The sequence below is a fragment of the Octopus bimaculoides genome, chromosome 2, assembly GCF_046866305.1.
Source record: "Octopus bimaculoides isolate indiv1 chromosome 2, ASM4686630v1, whole genome shotgun sequence".
Taxonomy (NCBI): Eukaryota; Metazoa; Mollusca; class Cephalopoda; order Octopoda; family Octopodidae; genus Octopus; species Octopus bimaculoides.
The window spans coordinates 190,833,833-190,842,025 of NC_142929.1; positions in this window are offsets into that span (position 1 = coordinate 190,833,833).

Sequence of the window (8,193 nt, forward strand, 5' to 3'; positions counted from 1 at the left end):
CTTTGTTCAGTGTTGTTTCCATTGATGCAAGCATTCCTGGAGCTCCTTTTTGGGATTTGCGAGCAGCTGCCTCGTTGCAGTCTTTTGGATTTCCTTGATTTCTTCAAATCTTGTTCCTTTCAAGTGGGATTTGATTTTTGCCTTGGTTCCAGGATCACAGGTGTAGACCCACAATCCATCGCCTGTTAGGGCCGTTTTCAAAGAGTCTTCATCTTCCTCAACACAATCCAGGAGATCCTGAACAGCTGGAACTTGATCTTCTTCTTCTTGAGACAACCACACTCTACACACTTTAGTTCAAAGCACTTCCATACACAACGGAAGAGAGCAAGAACATTATAACTTGCATAACAGAGTTCAATTTCAGTCTGTGCCAAATGGTTTCACTCTGTAATTTAGCTCCATTACCATAACAACTGTCCCAATACTTTTTGATCAGACCTCCTCGTATTGTAAAATGACTGGTATTAGGAAGGACATCCAGCTGTAGAACCGATGCTAAAACAAAGACACTGAAGCCTAGTGCATTCATCCTGTCCAGCCCTTTCCAGCATGGGAAGTGGACATAAAGTAATGATTTTGTATACAGGCACCTGTGTGGCTGTGTGGCAAAAAATTTGCTTCCCAAAATTAAGTACCAGTTGCGTACTAATTGACTTCCTCCACCCCACCCCATCAAAATTTAGGGCCTTGTGCCTACAGTAGGGAAGAATAAATTGGTTATGTTTCTACAATAAAGCACAAAATATTTTAATAATTTGTTTTCATACAATTCCTATTATATTCTAAAAATATAATGGGATTTTTAAACATCAGATTGTTATGTGGGTCCAATCGAGCTAAACAGGAACCGAAGGGGTCTAGCGTTAAAAAAATGGTTGAGAACTATTTGTCTGTCATGAACCATTTTACCAAATTGGTGTTTATTTCTGACTGAATTATCTCCCTTGCCATGAATATGTCTGCTTTGTCCTTCACATCTAATGAGGCAAGGAAATAGATTTTCATCTATTTTTATTTATATTGCAGTTTGCGAACAATAGCAAGTGTACATGTGTAGTTAAAAAGTTCATTTCTCGATCATATGTTTTTGGGTTCAATTCCACCACACAGAACCTTGGACAAGTATTTTTTTTACTCTAGTGTCAGATCAACCAAAGGTTTGTGAATGTATTTGGTAGATGGAAACTGAAAGAAGCTTCCCATGTAGTTAGATATATAATGTTGAGCCTCCGTTTACGAATTTAATTCATTCCTGAAGGCTATTCATGTCATAGGAGAGAAATGTGTCCGCATGGCTGATGGTGCCCTTGCACTTAATGATCCTGCAAAGAAAGAGGGCTTGGAAACCCCATTAGGAAAGACTATTGAATGTGGAAAACGAATGGAGAAGGAGTGTCTGCCAAATGTTGACCCAACTGAGGGAGCAGCTATCTGAAACAACAGTAGGTTAGTAGATAAAGCAATTAAGGACATGAAGACAGGGAAAGCCCCCAGCCCATCAGGAATCTCCCCTCAGATGCTTAAAATATCTGATGGAGTAAGATATAGTCTAGTCTTCATCATAGTTAATCAGGTTGTCCTCGAATGAGTCATAGCCAACGATTTGTATAGCAGCATCATCGTCAAGTGCCACAAAGGCAAAGGTGATGCCTTAGACAGGAATAATTACAGAGGGCATCAAGCTGCTGGACCAGGGGATGGAAGTTACAGAAAGGGTCATAGCTCAATTAATTATGAAGAGAGTTAATGTAGATGACATGCAGTCGGGATTTGTGCCAGACTGGAGCACAACTGATACTATATTCCTGATAGGGCAACTTCAGGAAAAATATCTGGCCAAAAATAAACCTCTGTATCTGGCTTTTGTCGACATTGAGAAGGCCTTTGACAGGGTCCTCCACTCCCTTAACTGGTGGTCAATGCGGGAGCTAGGGATAGATGAGTGGTTGGTGAGAGTTGTACAGGGACGCTGTCAGTAAGGTGAAGGTTAGCAATGAGTATAGTGAGGAATTCAGGGTACAAGTAGGGGTTCACCAAAGATCAGTTCTCAGCCCCCTCTTGTTCATCCGAGTTCTCCAGGCTATAACATGAATTTAAGATGGGCTGTCCCTGAGAGCTCCTCTATGCTGATAACCTTGTTCTTATAGCTGAATCACTACAAGAACTAAAAAAGAAATTCCAGGCATGAAAGCAAGGTGTAGAATCAAAGGACCTTAGAGATAATCTAGCAAAAACAAAGTCTCAGTAAGGAGGAGAGAAAACAGCTCACAAATCCCTTCAGGTAGATGATCTTGCTTGATCTGTAGAAATGGCACAGGTCGAAACTGCATACAATGTACCTGGTGTGAGTTATGGACACATAAGTGCCAGGTGGCTGCGCCAGGTTCCATTGTCTGTTTTCTCATAGTTTCTATAGCTGTTGAAGAAATATGTTTAAAGAATTCTTGTGAGTGTATAGATTTGCAAACTGATAAAACCCAAGTTGATGGAGAAAATGGAAGACAAGCAAAATGTTGAGAATTTGATTCCTTATATTTAGATTTCTTTGGGAAATGGTTTTGACATCACTGGATAGAAAGACATTCGTATATCTGGTATCGAGAGGTTTCTTAAAACACACACACACACATTCATACACACACATACACTTAAACAAAGACAAACACATGCATACATTGACACATACTGACACATACACACACACACACATACACACACACATGCACACACAACAGCACACACATACACACACATTGATTAAGCACACACACACACACACAATCATTCATACAGAGATACACTCACACACAAAATAGCACACACATACGCATTCACACTCACATGTACACACACAGTCACATGAAAACAGGCAGATGCACACGTACATACACAGACTCACACATGCACACATGCATCCATGCACCCACCTACCCCACACACCCACATACACTCAGAGTCTCATTAGATAAAATAAACAAGACAAAAGCAGAAAAAATAAAAAATAAAAAAGAATTTTTATCAATCAATTTGTTATCAAATTAATGTATTAACTCATTATCAAAGCTTTAAGCAAATTGAAATTAAAGTAACTATACACACACACATGCATACATGTATCCTCATTATCATCATACATATATATATATACATGTATATATATATATATATATATATATATTTATATATATATGTATGCGTGTGTGTGTGTGTGTATATATATATATATATATATATATATATATACATGTATATATATACATATGTATATATCATCATCATCCTCATCATCGTTTAACGTCCGCCTTCCATGCTGGCATGGGTTGGACGATTTGACTGAGGATTGGTGAACCAGATGGCTGCACCAGGCTCCAATCTGATCTGGCAGAGTTTCTACAGCTGGATGCCCTTCCTAACGCCAACCACTCCAAGAGTGTAGTGGGTGCTTTTATATGCCACCAGCATGAGGGCCAGTCAGGCGGTACTGGCAACAGCCAACATATATATATATATATATATATATATATATATATATATATATATAGGTGCAGGAGTGGCTGTGTGGTAGTAGCTTGCTTCCCAACCACATGGTTCCAGGTTCAGTCTCACTGCATGGCACTTTGGGCAAGTATCTTCTACTATAGCCTTGGGCTGACCAAAGCCTTATGAGTTGATTTGGTAGATTGAAACTGAAACAACTCACTGTATGGGTGTGTGTGTTAGTGTTTGTCTACCCCCAACCCCCACCTCACTGCTTCACAACCGTTGTTAGTGTATTTATGTCCCTGTAACTTGGTGGTTCAGTAAATGAGACAAATAGAATAAGTAACAGGCTTAAAAAAAAAAAAAACATGAGTATTGGGGTTGATTTGTTCAACTAAAATTCTTCAAAGTGGTGCCCCAGCATGGCTGCAGTTCGATGACTGAAACAAGTAGAAGAATAAAAGAAGAAAAAAAGGAAAGAAAAACTCCACAGAGTCGACCTCAGCAGGATTTGAACTCAGGACTCATAACCAAAAATTCTGCAAGTAAATCCATCAGTTTGGAATTATAGAATCGTTGGGAGGAAAAATGAAGAAATCCAGAAAAATCTTTTGGTTTCAGACAATGAAGAATGACATTGTAAATGAGATGTGCCAACTGTCTCGACCAATTTAATTACTACATCGTTAAGTTAATTAATATACTTATTGCATTTATTACCAGAATCAAAACAGTCAAAGATTTCAAGAATTTATATGTAAGAAGGTGCAGACATGGCTGTGTGGTAAGAAGTTTTCCCTCCAAACACATGGTTCTGAGTTCAATCTCACCGTGTGGCATCTTGGGCAAGTGTCTTCTTGTATAGCCTTGGGCTGACCAAAGCTTTAAAAGTGGATCTGGTAGACGGAAACTGAAAGAAGCTCATCACGTGTGTGTATGTGTGTACCACCACCACCACTTGACAACCGGTGTTGGTGTGTTTATGTCCCCATAACTAAATGGTTCGGCAAAAGAGACCAATAGAACAAGCGCCAGACTTTAAGAAAAATAATTCCTGGCGTTGATTCATTTCACAAAAAATTCTCTAAGGCAGTGCCCCAGCATGGCCACCGTTCAGTGACTGAAACAAGTAAAAGATTAAAAAAAAGTAGAAAAATCTCTTGTAGTATTTTTTGGTATTTAATGGAAGAAGTTGGCAGTGAATTTGAGGGAAAGTTGCATTTAGTGTTAAGGAACGTGTTTTATTTGTCTGTTGATAATCAATTGAAACAAAAGTGTTTGATATTAGTTTCTTCCGAAGTAGCACACGACCAGTGGCAGCACGCAGCAGTGGAATGTGTTTGGAATCAGGAATCATGTTCTTTCCAGTCAGGCATGGATTCTTTCTTTCTTTCTTTCTCGCTTTTTGGTAAATGTTGTCTCAAACGAACTTGAGATGTCTTTTTTTTTGTATTTTTTGTCTACGTCCACCATGTCGACTGTTACAATGTGACATCCGTCTCTAAAGGGGTTTGGTAACTCTACATCATCTGCACCTGAGCACTGTATACAATGAGTTCGTTATATATCATCCTTGTTGGTGTTGTTGTTGTAGTCATCATCATCATCATCATCATCATTCTCACTGTTGTCATTATTATCATTATTCTCATCCCCACCACCACAGCCATCATCATCATCATCATCACTACCATTGTTGTCATCATCATCATCATTATCATCATCATCATCATCATCATCATCATCACTACCATCGTCGTCGTCATCATCATCATCATCACTACCGTCGTCGTCGTCATCATCATCATCATCATCACTACCATTGTTGTCATCATCATCATCATGATCATGATCATCACTACCATCGTCGTCATCATCATCATCATCATCATCATCATCATCACCACTACCATCAACGTCATCGACCATAGGCATGTGAGTGGATTTGGTAGACAGAAACAGAAAGAAGCTTGTTGTATATATAGAGATATGATGCTGGTGCCATGTGGTCGATGCCAGTGCCGCCTGACTGGCTCCCGTGCCGGTGGCACAAAAAGCTCCATCCAAACATGGTTGATGCCAGTCCCCCGCCCGACTGGCACATGAAAAGCACCATCTGAATGTGGCTGATGCCAGTACTGCCTGACTGGCTCTCCTGCCGGTGGCACGTAAAAAGCACCCACTACACTCTCGGAGTGGTTGGCATTAGGAAGGACATCCAGCTGTAGAAACATTGCCAGATCAGATTGGAGCCTAGTGCAGCTATCTGGTTCGCCAGTCCCCAGTTAAACCGTCCAACCCATGCCGGCATGGAAAGTGGACGTTAAATGATGATGATGATGATATCTGTGAGTGTATCATTCTTTGTGTCTGTGTATTCCCTCACCACCACTGGACAACTGGTGTTGGTGTGTTTACATCCCATAACTTAGCAGTTCAGCAAAAGAGACTGTTCATTAGAAGAAGTACCAGGCTTAAAAGAAAATACGTACTGGGGTCAATTCACTCGACTAAATTTCTTCATGGCCTCAGTGTAATGACTGAAACAAGTAAAAGACAATAGGTAAAAGCGTGGACTCTTTAGACATAAGAAAGCCTAGCTGTGAAAGAATTTATAAGAATGTAAATGCTTTCTTTGATTTTTATGAGTGAAAAAAGAAGGTGTGGGGGTGGGGTTCTTCTGATGAACTATTTCATGATTTATTGATCACTTCTCCTGGCTTCCTTCCTCAATCAATAACATAGAATATTCAGTTTCTATATAAAGCAGCCAAAGATTAAGCTATCACCATAGTGGGCGGCTTCATTTGCATATTTATGCTTTGATGCTTCATCATTAACTAAACGATATGTATTTTATGCACCACATGGCATGGATCAGAGGAATGGAAATAACTTTAAATATAAGAAATATAATCTACGTGGAAGATACATTCTAGCCATTCAAAGAACAGAAACTCTTAAATTAGACATTATTTGCTATCGAAATTTTCAGCACCATTAACTGTGACCTGTTCACTACAACAACTGTTCCATGAAAAATACATTTCTGAAATAAATTACACACACACACACACACAGAGCTACCAATCATATGGTTCCAGGTTCAGTCCCACTGTGTGGCACCTTGGGCAAGTGTCTTCTACTGTAGCCTCAGGCCAACCAAAGCCTTGTGAGTGGATTTGGTAGACGGAAACTGACAGAAGCCCGTTGTATGTGTGTATGTGTGTGTGTGTTTGTGTGTGTGCGCATGTGTGTATGTTTGTGTGTCTGTCCCCCCACCTCCCAAAAAAATCGCTTGACAACCAATGATGGTGTGTTTACGTCCCCGTAACTTAGCGGTTCGGCAAAAGAGACCGAAAGGATAAGTACTAGGCTTACAAAGAATAAGACCGGTGCTCCAGCATGGCCACAGTCAAATGACGGAAACAAATAAAAGAATAAAAAAATAAAATAAATGTGTGTGTGTGTGTGTGTGTATAGGCATTGCTATGTGGTAAGAAGTTTACTTTCCAACCACATAGTCCCAGGTTCAGTCCCACTGCATGGCACCTTAGGCAAGTGTCTTCTACTCTAGCCCTCGGCAGACCAGGCACTTTTGAATGGATTTGTTAGATGGAAACTGAAAAGAAGCCCAACATATATATATATGTGTGTGTGTGTGGGTCTTTGTGTCAGTGTTTGTCTCTCACCACTGCTTGACAACTGGTGTTGGTGTTTACATCCTTGTAAGTAAGCGGTTTGGCAAAACATGCTGAGAGAACAAGTACTGTGCTTAAAATGAGTCTTGGGGTCGATTTCTTTAAATGAATTCTTCAAAGCAGTGCCCCAGCATGACCACATTCTAATGACTGAAATAAGTAAAAGATAAAAGGTCAAAGATATATACAGGGTGCGCATTGTTTGCTTTTGAGTTTGTCGACTACACAATATAGTAGGGTCAATTGGGCACTGTCTGTGAGAAAATCAGCACCATGACACAATTCACTCTGCTAGAAATTTGGAAATGACATGTGTGCTGCTTGGCATTCACACCGGAAGTTCCAATAGTGTTTGGGTGTCAATCTGAGGACTTGTACTGAGTGTGATAAAAATCAAACATCCAGTCAACATCATGGTGTTTGGAGCAATCACTAGTGATGGCGACGTTATGCCTCCATTCATCTTCCCATGCGGCCCCACACTCAACACAGGGGCCTACATCAAATGCCTGGAGGAGGTAGTGCTGCCCTAGGTCAGGAGGGTGGCTGCTTGAAGACCCTATGTCTAGTAACAGGACTCTGCACCAATGTCATACAAGCAGGAGAACCCAGTCATGGCTGTCAGACAATTTCTGCGACCACATCACCCCTAACATCTGGCTACCTAACTCCCAAGACTGCAACCTCCTTGATTATTATGTGTGGGGCGCAGTTGAGCGAGAAACCAACAAAACACCTTGTTATACCAAAGATGAACTGAAGGCAAGGATTATGGCAGCATTCACCAACTTAAACAAGGAGACCATATAAAAGAGTTGCAGGAGATTCCGAAGTCGTCTGGAGGCCATGGTTGAGGCGAATGGCGATTTTATTGAATAAATTTACTCTTTATTATTTCAAGATATTTTTATGTAATTTTGGTAAATATATCTGTTAAAATGAGAGGTCAGTGTTATTTGAATTTTTGCGTAATTTAGACAATATATTCACCGCACCATGTGTGTGTGTG